The sequence below is a fragment of the Callorhinchus milii genome, unplaced genomic scaffold (assembly GCF_018977255.1).
Source record: "Callorhinchus milii isolate IMCB2004 unplaced genomic scaffold, IMCB_Cmil_1.0 Scaffold1, whole genome shotgun sequence".
Lineage (NCBI taxonomy): Eukaryota > Metazoa > Chordata > Chondrichthyes > Chimaeriformes > Callorhinchidae > Callorhinchus > Callorhinchus milii.
The window spans coordinates 124,459,373-124,474,077 of record NW_024704742.1 but is presented as its reverse complement, the minus strand read 5'-3'; the positions used below and the strand labels follow the sequence as shown (position 1 = coordinate 124,474,077).

General features: G+C 37.0%; 1 protein-coding gene across 1 annotated transcript in view; it reads left to right on the top strand.

Moving 5' to 3' along the window:
• Positions 1-14,705, top strand: part of ndufs4 (NADH:ubiquinone oxidoreductase subunit S4) — a 71,152-nt gene that overhangs the window by 49,741 nt on the left and 6,706 nt on the right. The window lies entirely within an intron of this gene.

Sequence of the window (14,705 nt, the reverse complement as noted above, 5' to 3'; positions counted from 1 at the left end):
TAATGTGTCTATGCTTATCAACATACTGTTAATGTCTAAACACACTGACTGCTTCTAATCTACAGACCAGTGTGTTTTAGTGAAGGTAAAATTGGAATACTTTTAACAGTGAAATAAAATTAAACCATCAGAAGAGGAAGCTTGTCTCTGCCAGTCAGCAGTTATTATACAGGTTCACTGTCAGTGACTGGTGAAAGGAGATCTTAATGCTAGGCTCCTCAAGAGTATCTGGTTGAAAGTAATGAGAGAGTGGTGAAAGCAGGATGGTTTTAGGGAATTCACTCTTTTGACCTATTGTTGAGATATCCGGGAAGAGGAGGAATCCCTTGCATTCAGAGGGGCCTTCGTTCCCTTCCCTCATTAAGGCTGCATTTCCAGCTGCCAGATAGTGAGCTAAATATCAGAAGGGTACACAATGTAATAATCTTTAGTAAATTTTAACTTTAAAAATGTGCATTTTTGATTAAATTGAGGAAGATAATTGAGAATGTTCATGAAAAGAATGGAAAGATTAAGTAATGTTTGCTGCTACAACAAAATAAAAGCTGCATCTGCAAAACATTGTTTTTACATTTAAAAAAAATGTCACCTTAAATTTCAAAGTGTATTTTGGGATAAAAATTAATATGGTTCTGTGTGAAAGCTGGTTGTATTTATCAGTCTACTTCATTGCTGTGGTTATGACAACGAGGAAAGAAATCCCTTCACTCCCTTCACTCCTGACATTGCGGAGATGTAGAGTAAGCAGATGGATGTGTAATGCCCATTCCATTTCATTGTTTTTAGCCAGAGCTGCAAATTGCGCAGGTTTGGATGTGTGTATCAGGGTGTTTTTGTTTTCAAGCCAATTGCTTGACAACTCTCCTTTGCTAATGTTTCTTTTTTAAGAAAAGGACGACTTTGCAAAGATGTTTTTCTGCTCTAGTGGTGTGACCAGCTCTTTAACATTAAACGAGTCTGATCATGTTCCCAGGCCATTCTGACAGCGTTGAGTGGACAAAGCCCAGTTGTACCTGCCGTGTTTTTAATATCAGATGGTTTCAAGCACAATTTTTCTGCAGTTTGCAAGAATTGAAAAGTCTACCTTTTTGAGAGGAGGTTAGATCTCAAAATTATTGATCACCAACAGGAAGTTGCAATTGCAAGCAGTAATAGCGAGCAATTGGACATCATCTGATGACAAAAGAGACACATTTTACGTTCCCACAGTCCCAAAAGGTTTGTGATGAAATGTGTTGTGGCACGGCTGGAGAGCAATAGCATTTACGAAAGGAAGGGTGGCTGGAGAAAGGGTGTTAGCAAAAAGTGGATGAAGTGTAGGCAGCCTTGAGTGAAACAGTAACAACGGTTTTATGTGGAATCCTGTAGCTTTGTAATTAGAGCACTCGCTTTACCTGGGATGGATTCCCGGCAGGGCGAAACATTGTAAGGCACTCTGAGACGTCTTGAAGACGTGATAAGGCACTGTATCAAATGCAAGGATTATTATTATTATAACAGCCAGACTTTGGGGGAATGGCAAAAGTGGAAGGGTCAGGTTTTCTGATATCTATTACCAGGCTAGTCATGATAGCTGACTAATAATATATAGACAAAATATTACGTAGTGGGGAATCTAAAGATGCAAACGTTTGTGCTTAGTCAGACCAGGTTTTACAATGCTAAATTCTGCCTTGCAAAACATTTTCATCCAGGGAGCATACGTCTTTCTTGGCAATTGAATCACACAATACGTCAAGTTCTTAGTTTAATTGTCCCTCTGTCTCCTGGGATTCTGTAATGATCTTTAAAAGATTACATCCCAATTGACTAATAAATCTAATTACATGCTCAGTTGGTAGCACTCTGCTCTGAGTCAGAGGTTGTGGGTTCAAGTCCACAACGAGACTTTGAACTCGTGGTCAAGGATGACACTCCAATGCAGTGCTATGGGTGCACGCATTGATGGAGGTTCCGACCTTTGGGTGAGACATTAAACCAAGGTCCTGTCTGCCTTATAAAGTGGATGATTAAACACACAATCACTACACTTTGCACTTTACTGCGCATCCTGTGAAGCTCTTTGAGACGTCTCAGTAACTTGATAAGGCACAATATCAAATCCAACGCTTATTATGTTTTTTGATGAGGTTTTTGTAAAACACCACTTAAAGTATTTGGTAACCTGTGTAATTTTTAGGAAAATGCAAGACAATGACCTAAATGAGGTTGAAATGCATCATCATGTTTTATGTGGATTGTATGTGCGACAATGAAAATGAAAGGTCTACTCAAAACTTCCTTCTGAAATAGGAAAGGTTTACCCAAAACTTTTCAATCAAGATAGTTTATTAAATTCACAAAAAACTATCCAGGTACAATAAAAGTACAATCGGGGAAGAAAGCTGCTTCAGTTTTTGGCTCTCCACCAAAGCTAAATATATGTTGTAACCAGTCTTTAACCTTTCCAATTATTGTTCCAAGTTTGCTAGGGCTGAAACCTTGAGATGTACCAAATGGACTAGAGAAAGTAATGCATCAGGAGTGGGCAGGTTTGATGGGCATTGTAAAATCAGTCCTTACAAGGTATAATAACTGAAGTATTAAACACGGTTTGAAGACACCATAAGAATTTTTGTTTTCCATGACTATAAAGCTGCCAATTAGTTATCATTCACACAGGTCAAATAACCTTGGCACTTAACTCTAATTGTGAAATCATTATTCAAAGAAATTCATTTCAAAATACTATTGTCATCAAGTAGTTTTAATATTGCACCCCATCTAGAATTATTGTTTTTAAACTTAGCTATGAATAAAGAAGCAAATAAAATGACACCAAGAATGTAAAATGTAGTTTCTCAAGCTTTATTTCTCCACAACTCAGTTGCACAATTCTGAACACATGGCAAAGGGGATTCTGTAAATCAACTACAACAATAACAAATTGCATTTATTTAGACCTTTCACTTCAAGAGGACATCCCAAGACGCTGAAACTATTCAAATAGCCAATTTTAAGTAGGGATGAGTTCCGCTTTGATATGCCGATTCAAGTTTTTGATGGCTTTGAAATATGTTGCGGTTTGAGTATACTTAATGCTGCTGCATGGTAAAAATCTGTCCCAGCAGAATTGTTTTTCACACTGAGTTTAATGCACAATATGCTATAAGAAAATCTCAAAACTACAAGTTAGTAACCAGAAATGCAGTCTGTCAAGATTTACTATGCGATAGGCTGGAAAAATAAATGTTTCAGCTTCAAAATCTCATCTTGAATCCTATTAGTTTTTTAAAACATCACATATTTTGGATAATTTCTATGATGATATTAAACTATTTAAGTTTTAACTAGACTGAAGTGCAAAAACACATGCTCAAATAGTTTTTTTTAAAAACAACTTGATTTTGGAGATTTGAAAACCTGTTTTTCTGGATGGTGTCTGGACTTGGAAGAATGAGGTGATCACAATGGAGTGTTGTAATGCATTTAAAAACTCTGTGAAATCAGCTTGTCTAGACTGACTGAGCCTACAGGGAATAGGAATATTTAGAGCTTCTTTGCCCTTTAGGTGTCAAGTATGTGATAGATGCCAAGCTTTTTTTTCTCCTAGCTTTGGCAATAGCTCAGCTATTCTGCAGTACCCTACATGCCTTTAGCAAGCAGGAACAATGAATGTAAGTTAAGATGGTTTTGTCTTCAAAGTGGCCTCAAATCGACTGTTCTAACAGCTGACTGTCAAATTGCCAGCTTCAGTCTGCTGAATTCATCAATAAAGAATCCTCATTTGTTAGGAAGATATGGAAACTTCTAGTTTTGATGACTCATTGTTTCTAATTGCATAAAATTTCGGCCACAAAATTCTGTGAAGTGCTTTGAGACATCTCAACAACATGATAATGCGCTATATCAAATGCAAGAATTATTAAAAAACCTAACTAACGGTTAACTTTTAGCTATGTGGTCTGATGCCAGTAAATTTTGTATTTCAGGTATATGAAATTATTGCCTTAATTGCTGGGAGATATCTCTTTCTCAAATTCCATTGAATTATTTGTAACTGTTAAAGTTAATCCATTTAATTATTTGTAACTGGTGGACTAACACTGTGGATGGCAGAAGTATCCAGGGTATTAGAAGAAAACATATTCCACAGCACATCTCAACAAATGTGTTGTAATATTTTATTTAAATTCTTAAACATCAGCAAACTAATGTGCTTAAAATACAGAAAGGATGTACTTGGTACAGTTTCATAACTGGTATAGTACTTACGTGTGGTGTACTACAATACAATTTATATTTGTATAGCACCTTTCACATTGGAGGATCTCAACGCTCTCATTGTAGTATGTTAATTACATATTGCTGATTTAACTTGAAATATGAATTTCGGTAATGCAGTTGCAGTATTTCATGCCAGATCTGTAATTTTATTAAAACTGTACATGCTTTTCAGAAACAATTTTTTCTCAATATAAATTGAAATACAGTGCTTAGAAGTATAGATAATAAAGATTGCACCTGCAATAATATTTGACCTAGGGTGGTTTACCAGCCAACTGCAGGAAATGTGATCACTTCAATATTCTCAATATTCAATAAAACAAACATTTTATTTTATGTTGAGCCCTGTCTAATCAACAAATTGATTTTATGGGACAAATTTAATGAAAAAAACATCTTCCTCAGACAACACAGACATTGTACCAGCGGGTATGAAATCCCCCCATTCCCTTGAGTTTTTGAGGAGGATAAGATCAGTATGGGGAAAAGAGAAATCTGTGTCCTCATAAGAAGGTATACCTTCATAGATCCTTTATGATTTGTTTTATGATGGCCAATGCATTTCATCATTTATCAAATGACTTCATATCAATCATCCATAATCATTCTATTCTATAGTATTCACCCTTGTTAGATGTTTACATTTAATGAAATTTAGTTTATTGCAGCTTAGCTTAAGTTGCATCTTAGTGAGTACAGTTATGATTGTGATATAACTGTACTCACAAAGTACAGTTATATGAACTGTCCTGGATGAAATTAATCTACAAACTGGCCTAGTGCTAGATTGGAAACAGATGCTTCCAATTTGCTATATATTCCTGCACAAATGCTGTAGAATCTTGTTTATAGTTTTGCTTTATGACATGAGAGTAGCTCATGCAAACTGCTGATTAACAGCCCTTGAATAGGACAGTTTGTAGTATGTTTTAGCACAGCACATGTCTGAACTTTGAAATGTGGGGCCAAGCAACATTCATTGAAAAATACTTGTTCACTACATTAAATGACATTATAATTGTTTTTTTAATCTTGGACTCAGTTGCTCCTGTTTATTTCGGGGCAAAAAATTGTTCGGCTGTGATTGAACTTTGTATCCATTCAGTCCTCTTTTCTGCTTAGTAGAAACCAATTTTGTCCATTTGGAAGCATTCAAAAGGTGCTTTAGTAAATTTAAATGTACAAATAAACCATAAGAGTCAAATGAGCATTTTGTAATTTTTTATTGTACTTCAGATGAAGTTTTTTAATCAATATGATTCTGATTTGGATTTGCATATTGATGCCATGTTTAAAATATATTTAAAAGACTTATGGATTCACATCAGACATTTAAACTAACATTCAAAGGGAAAGAAAAATTGTATGGGCACAGTGTGATCTAAGATATGCAGAATGAAGTTGGAAAAATAGTGAAGAAACACGCAGCATGTGACTGTCACCATTGATCAGCTTTGTGTACACCATAAGGTTCAAATGCAGTGGAGCCTTGTTATAACATGGTGGCTGGGATCTGCAAAATGCCAAACCACACTGTAAAGAAGAGCCATAGCTAGTTTCACTGTGTATGCATACAGCTAGTCGAGTTGCTCCCTTTATGTCAGCTGGTTCCCTTGCTAAAAAAAAAGGCCAACATTCGGGTCACTAGTCACTGCAGACATCACTTTCTGTTTGTTGTGGATGCGCATAGTGAGGTCAGTGGAAACCTGATGGCCAGGAAGCAGGACGGCTGTGCACATGTGCAGTTGCAGGGGTTCACACTGCAACTATGAAGAAGTGTGTTACAACAGGACTGTGCACTTCATGAAACTTCGGTCTTACATATTGAATCTGACTATTGTATTTTATATTTTCACTTGAGTTAGAAATCTGAATTCAACTCTGCTTTACCTACTCAGAAATTTAGGTTGAAAGTCTGGAGTTGTGGCTAAATGGGATTGAAATGTATGAATGGTAGAAATTGAGGCATCTAGGACACCAGTGAACACAAAAGGTCGATTTTTAATGAAGAGGATGCAATTTTAGAAATTAACTTAGAAAATATTTAAAACCATAACACAAAACCATTGACCTATTCATTCCATCACATGAAGGAAAAATCTTAACAGCTATTCAACGTGAGCTAATTGCATGTGCCTCCCAGCGAATGTCATAGACCAGCATTGGAGAAGCCTAAAGCAAGTCTGCTGTCTGCCTCCTTAACTGCAGAAACTGCATACCATAAAGAAATTCGGAAAGTGGAAGAAATGGGGATGATGTGTTAAGCAGTAAGATAACTTGGTGAAAAAATCCATTAGAAATGTCAAAGGCAAAACTGGTAAAGGAATTAGTAAGCATTTTCTTTTCTTGCATTAATGAGGCCAGTGTGAAGTATATTTTTTGCATATATTAAAGTTTACAAATTAGATCTAAAATGTATCTTCCAGAGCTACTGAATGATGAAAAAATAGCTGTAAAAAGGAAAAGGGAAATATGTTGTTGGAAGACATATGATTCATAATAGAGAGATGCAACCTATATTTTCTTCTCAGATCGTTATGTCCTTCACTGTATCATATTCTACGTCATTTTTGTTTGTTTTTAAATTGGTTATATCCTAAATTAATGAGACAGGTGGTACTAGCCTATATCATATAAGGAATAATGCATCTTTGAGTATGCAGGTTGAATCTTCTGTGAAAGCAATCTTTCATCATCGTTGTATGTTGTTGTCTGTTTTCCATTGAGATTGATAAAAGAGCCTTCTCCTTGTTTTACAGTAACAGTATAGAATCAATGGACAACATATTACACCAGATAAGTGCTGTGCAGACAGAGATTTTCACTCCAGCTTTTAATTTTTTACTGATGGGTATCAACCTGGCTCAGTCGGAAGCACTCTTACCTTTGACTCTTACCTTTGACTCGGATGTTAGCTTATTGCATTGAGACTTCAGCACATAGTCTAGATTGATATTCCGATACGTGCTTGGAGTGCTATTGGAGATGTGATTCTTTGGATAACATATTAAATCAACTTTTTAAAAATCCTTGCATTTGATATAGTGCCTATTCACGTTGGAAGGACATATAGTGCTTCACAGGATTTCCTGTAAAGTGTAGTAACTGTATTTTGTAGGCGAATGTGCAGCAATTTGTGCACAGCAATGTCCCACAAATAGCCATGAAGTGAATAACCAAATTGAATTTAAGGAATTTGTGGCCAGGACCCTCGGAAAAACTCCCTTCTTTTTAAAGTATTTTAAATGAGATGCTTCATTTCTACCTGAACAGGCAGATGGGACATCAGTTTAACATCTTAACTGAAGGCTGCACCTCTAAGAATGCAGTGCACCCCAGCACTGCATTGGACTATCAGCTGATGTAAATAAATATCCTGGTTATATTACTTTCAATTAATAATACTACAGTTTTGCTACAGTTTTTTCATATTGCACTGGCACAAAGCAAGCTGTATTAATCCAAACCTATGCTTGTTCAGTGTTTGCGTGTAATGTGAGACAGCATACATAGATGATTCACTTGTCTGTTGCTTAGAATTGATATAAACCCACCCTTAATCGACCGCAACAAATGTCACTACCATCTGGCCTAAGCAATCAAATTAGCAACAAAGGCTTCTGCTGGAATAGAAAAAGGGTTGCATATCTTCTAACTTATTTATTTAATGAGTCTACAAGTGTTGAAGTAGAGCAGTGGGGAATAACCATCATCATACTGTTTCGGCATGTTAAAACATGCATGCATATAATAACCCTTGCATTTGATATAGCGCCTTATCACATCTTTGAGACGTCTCAAAGCGCTTCACAGAATATACTGAATATAAGTGAATTGATTATATTTTGTGGGTGAAACGTAGGACCCAATTGCGCACAGCAGTGTCCCACAAATAGTCAAGGATTGAGTGACCAATTTATTATTTATTTTTAAGGAATTTATTACCCCTGGAAAAGCGATCCGTCAATCGACTAACAACTGGGTTCCTACTTACTGCTAGGTAAACAGAGGTATGTGGAGTAAGGAGACTTGCCCAATGTTTTGCCCTGCTGGGAACTGACAAACCAGTCTCTCACTTGCGAACATTTATATGGATGTCAGCACGCAGGATATGCACCCATGCAACTCTGCAGCACTATGGAGAATGGTGGTTTGCAAAATGGTACTGGTATCCAGTCGATATTAACAGTATTATTCCTGCATATTTACATATTTATTGTAGTCTCAGCATAGATGGACACTTGTATTTTGTAACGTGTATCCAAAGCATTGCGGAATCATAAATAGAAGAAAGAACTTTACATAATTCTTTATCTCCAATGTCTCAACATTTCTCTGAGTTAAGGCAGTGGTGTGTCCACAGTTTTCTTTACTTGGAATGAATAAAGCACCTGACTATACCATTATGTCACAATACCGTGATGGTCATCACATTACTGTTCCCGGAGCAAAATATTTTTAGTGGGTGTGGGATATTGCTGTCAATAATGCAGTTTCAGTTGCAGGGTGCAATTTCATTCATTTGGTTACAATTCTGGTTAAATTTACAAGGAATGCTCTTGTTTTATTGGCTGTAAAACTCAACCACATTTGAGTTATAAGAAGTGCTTGATCTCACTTGATGTATTTTTTCCATTTTGTACGTTGTTGCTTCCAGTCATGCATCCTTTTGCACAAATAGTTGCCACACATATCTACAAAAAGTCACCGCACTTGTACTAGCTTTTCATACTAGATCGTACTAAATATTTCTGTAAAAGGTTTTTCTTTTGATTTTTTTGATCTCACAATGACTTACCATAAACTATAATAACTGACCTTTTAGGTGCAAATTGATCCTGCTCTGCTTTTACACTTTGTCTCCCTTGCTCCTTCCCTGTTCATCTTTCCCCTCGACCCCCACTCAGCTCCCACACCCAGTTCAGATACCGATCCAGCAACGTGAAGTGCTTTGAGACGTGCTCCCTATGTGAAAAGATCTACATAAATGCATATTGAAATGTATGTCCTAGTTGTCCGAGCAAAGGAAGGTAAATTTATTCCTTTACAACAGAATTCTATTCATTTTTTTCAACAAATTGTTGACTTGAATGTTATCTCTTTAGGTGCCATCTCCAATCAGAGATTAGCTACCTCTATGGCGAACACCTCTAAATTCTGCGTTAGTGTACACTCTAATCAGCTTCAGTTCCTTAACGCTATTCCTTAATGTCTTCAAGCCATCTGTGTTTTTCTTGCCGATCTGAAATTCATCCATTGCCCCATTGCCAATTCATCTGAATTGATATCTACAATATGTGGTCTTTCTTTGAGCTACCAAACTAAGCAGCTCTTTAGGTTATTCCACCAGCACCTAGTCATTCACCAAATGCAGCACCTTCTGCCATATAATAATAATAATTAATAATAATAATAATCCTTGTATTTGATGTAACTCCTTATCACGTTGTTGAGATGTCTCAAAGTGCTTCACAGAATATAATGTAAAGTGGATTGACTGTATTTTGTGGGTGAAACATGGTAGGCAAATTGCACACAGTAGTGTCCCACGGACAGCTGTAGATTGAGTGACCACTTTTTTTTGGAGGGATCTTTCCCCTGGAAAGCAATCAGCTAATCGACCAACAACCAAGTTCTGACATACTGCTAGATAAACAGAGGTGTGTGGAGTAAGGAAACTTACCTAAGGTTTGCTCTGCCTGGAAATCGAACCCAGGTCCTCTTCCTTTCAAAACGAGTGTGCTAAAAACTATGCTATAAACTACTCCTTATATGTTGCTCCAGAGCACAGATTTCTCATTTATGTAAACTATCAATCAAACCTAATGTTTCATTATTTTTACGTATGATGTTAGATTAAGCTGTCACTTGGTCAAGCACGTTAAAACGCTTGTATATGATAAATATACGATAGTAAAATCATTCAAAATTTTAAGGAAACAGAACCATCTTAATTGCTGGGACAGGATCATGGCAACTCTACTTACTGTAGTACGTCAAGTATTTATAGTTGCAGACAAGTTTGTAGAGCATCATATTAATTGTTTAGCTCTCCTGCTAAATCTGCTTCTCTAGTGGGTGGCCAAGAATTTCTCATTTTTCCCAACTCCCAACCATTCAACAAATGGTGAGGGTGACTCCAACATCTGTCTTACTCATACAGTAGTGTATATACACAGACAGTGCCCCCAGCACACATTATATTAGGACATCCATTGCCAACCTTATCTTTTATTTCGGATAATTCCAGACTGACTAAGGAGAGCATCTGGGAAACAGATGGGTACAGGGACTTTATCTCCCCAGGAGCCTCAGTGGCATATCTATAGACTGGAGCTGAAAACCATCAATATACATCCCTCCCCCATTGCAATAGTAGTTCAGCACCATAAAAGGGAAGGAGGGGAAGAGGAGTCAGATCTTTCATTTGGCACAACATCTTTTAGAAGTGAGATTGTTCAAAATGTACATTTTAAAGTCTGACATAATGGACAGCTATATTGTTGTCTCAATGTCTCTGGTAATAGTATTAGCTCTTAGTATTGAAAAAAATATGTGTGCCACCCCATAATACTTTAGAAAATCAAACGATAATCATAATTTCTCTGTATCCACATAAACCGATTTCCCTCATGTTTCCACACTTGAAGTATGATTGAAACTTTACTGTTCCAGATGCAAGGAGATTTGGGCAACTTTTCCAAGAGGTTTGAAAAAAAATCAATCTTCTAAAATGATCACCCCTGCTTGATTTTTGTGCTGTATGATTTTATGGATTTTCTTTTTCATCCCTCTTCTTATTTTTGAACAAATACTCTCCTGTGAAATTGCCTATGTAGAACATACAGTTAATTACTAGAGATGAGCTTACAGTTCAAGAGGTAAATAGATCGATATTCATTCACTCCACACACCTAATAATAATCCCTCCAAAAAACAAAACAATAATAAATTGGTCATTTTCAGTCCATGACTGTTTGTGGGACACTGTTGTGCCCAATTGGCTGCCGCGTTTGCCCACGAATATACAGTCAATTCACTTTGCAGTATATTCTGTGAAGCGCTTTGGGACGTCTAGAAGACGTGAAAAGCGCTATATCAAATGCAAGGATTATTATTATTATTATTTTGCCAACAAAATATACAGTCAATTCACTTCACAGGACATTCTGTGAAGCGCTTTGAGATATCTCAACGACATGATAAGGCATTGTATCAAATGCAAGGATTAATACTATTATCTTACCATATCACATATGCAAGGGACCTTTCAGGAGAAATTCTCAATTTCATCATTTACTAGTGGCGTCCCCCTCTAGCTTCGTCACATTTGATCTATGATGGAAGGTCAAATGATGAAGCTAGCTGAAAAGGGCTACATTCTCTTCAAATAAATGCTTGGCTCTGAGCCAAGGCAATCTTGGAATACTTGGTGGTAGGGTGGGAATTCTCAAGGAAGCTTGGTTCTACATGTTTATGTCATCAACATTGATCCTATAGAAAACCTACAGCTGATGAATCATTCTTTGATAGGCTACAGAGAATGCTCATCTCTTGCTGCTGGATTCAGTACAGTTCAAAGCATACAAGTATGGACTTAAGAATGTCTAACCTCTCACATCAAAAAGATGAGACTAGGCTAACCTCCTGTGTAAATAACAAACACAGGAGCTGCTGCAAATCAACTTCCTTTGCCACGCTAACATGTCCTCACAGAAATAATAATCCTTGCAATTGATATTGAGCCTTATGTCTTTCTTGATGCCTCAAAGCTCTTCACAAGAATTTACTGTGAATTGTTAGTGGCTGTGTATTTGTGGACAAGCACGGCAGCCAATTTATGCACAGGAGTGTCCCAGAAACAGCCATAAAGTGAAAGATTATTTTTTAAAAGCTAATCTGTGGGATTTTTGGCCAGGATACAAGAAGAAACTCCCATGGGATTGTTAATGTCCACCTGAACAAGCAGACAGGGCCTCAATTTAATGTCCTATCTGAAAGACAATCTAGTCCCCTGCAGGACTTCACTGGAGTGTGTCACCTTAGACTGTGTTCCAAGTCCTGAGATGGGTGTTGAAGCCACAAATGGCTGACTCAGGGGTGAGTATACTATCAACTGAGTAAGGAAATGCCTGGTTTGCATTTTGATCGCTCTTCACATCGTGCCATCTCCTGGATCTCTTAAATAAATTAAGTAAGATTAATCTCTTACTTGACTTAGAAAGGAATGGGCTAAAGGAAATTAGTGTTTCACCCATTTTGCCCCAGTTAATTTTCTTCAAACATTTATACACTCCCAGCATTCACTGAGACCTGCTTGGAGACTCCCTATCTTTGTATCAGTTGTCTGCCTGCACCCTATTATTATACCACCTAATGTATGAAAGCAAATACATACCTGTATGACTATCAATCTAATAACTTTGATTTCAGCTAGAACATTCTGTGAACTCTACACATTAATTGCTGATAGTTAAACCTGATCTGACATCAGGATAAACTGTATTCTGAGTTTCTTCTATAAATTGGCATTGGTGTTCCATCTAGGCGAGGATTATCAGCCACCCACAACTGGTGTACAACATAGGCTGAATTGTGTACAAGATTTAAAGTAAATCTGCGATTAGCATTCAGTGTTTTGCCAGCCAGCTAACATAATGCTGGAAAAGTTTTATTACTAAAGATTCAGTGCTGACTTCTACAGAAACAAAAAATAATTTCTCATGGTACCGTGCTGGGTGTAAGATGCTGTGCATTTGCAAAAACTCAAAGTGTGGGAATTATTTTTTTGGAAGTGTTGCTCACATCCAACAGTTGAATTCTACTATAAATTCAGTTAAATCATTGAATTTTCTGCATCTGCAAATTGAATCTACCATGGGAAAAGAGTATTCTGTTTAATTTAGGTCTTTATTTTATATAAAATGAAAAGGGGTAGAGTTTCATTCATTCAGTCCTCCTGAGAACAAGAAGAAAATAGGATGGTACAAGAGATGGAGGGAAGAAAGGAATAAGGAAATCAAAAGTATTGAAAAAAGATGAAAGAAACTTGGAAGAAAGGGAAAAATGTTGAGAAAGGTAAGGATCGTGAAATGCTTGGGAAAAAAACAAATATTTTTCAGCAGGAATTATTAGAGGGAGGAATTGAGGTACTGTGAATAATGAAATGATTCAGCTTACTTCAAGTAGGCACCATAAGATGTTTGCAACTGTAAATCTTTGACACAGGGATGTTATCTGTGTTTTCACATTTATAATGTAGAATTGTTCATTCCATGCAACCAAACTAGAATACATACAGAAAACCAAGTTGCCAGGATTTTTTAATGAAGAAATCCTGGAAGATGCCTATTGTAATAGTGCAATAATAGCACATCAAATAGTTTTGACAGTATAAAAAATATTTTATTGCTGAACAGGTGGACTACTAACTATTAAATCTACTAAAATTTTACTAGTTCTGGAAAAAATGGATCCCTGACCATGGCTGTGCACAGTAGCCTTTTTAAGTGGGAGAAGTAAGTTCCAGGAAATCCAGTCAATTATTTGTATCCTATGAAAACAAATCATTGGGTCAGCTTGTCAATGAACGAAGAATGGCTAAGTGGTTAGTGGAATGTATCCCCTGCTGCTACCAACTGGCAGGGAGAGATTTCCCTTGGGAAGGTTAAAGGCCATTCAACAGGAGCTGAAGCAACTATGTGGGTTAACTTTAAGCCTATTGCTTTGGAAGATCTATGCAAAGCTGCCGTGTGGAATAATCCTCACATATTCGTCACACAATAAGGTTCCTAGCTGCAAATAGGACATGTAATTTGGAAGTGATGTTCTGGGTCGATGCAGTGGTTCCCAGTTAGACATGTGCACCCACCCTGTTAACTGGAAAAGAGTAGCATTTGCTACTGAGGGCAATGTGGTCCAGCTTACCATTGTTGGTGAGGTGCCCTAAGTTGATTTAGTCATAGTCACTTTCAAATGGGTGGAGGAATAGGGCAAAAAGTGGAGTCCTGTAGCTCAGTGGTTAGAGCACTTGCCTTGCAAGTGAGACACCTGGGTTCAATTCCAGGCAGGGTGAAACCTTGGACAAGTTTCCTTACTCCACACACCTAATAATAATCCCTCCAAAAAACAAAACAATAATAAATTGGTCATTTTCATGTTTGTGGGACACTGCTCTGCGCAATTGGCAGCCGCATTTCGCCCACAAATATACGGTCAATTCACTTTACAGTCTATTCTGTGAAGCGCTTTGAGACGTTGATAAAATGTGAAAAGCGCTATATCAAATGCAAGTATTATTATTATAAAAAAAGTTGCCCATATTACTTAAAGCATATTTACCCATGGTTTTTGGAGCAGAACAATTGAGGATCAAAGACTAATAATCACCAAAGGTTCAGTTGTCAATTTGTTTTGGTGATCTCCACATGCTGAACAAC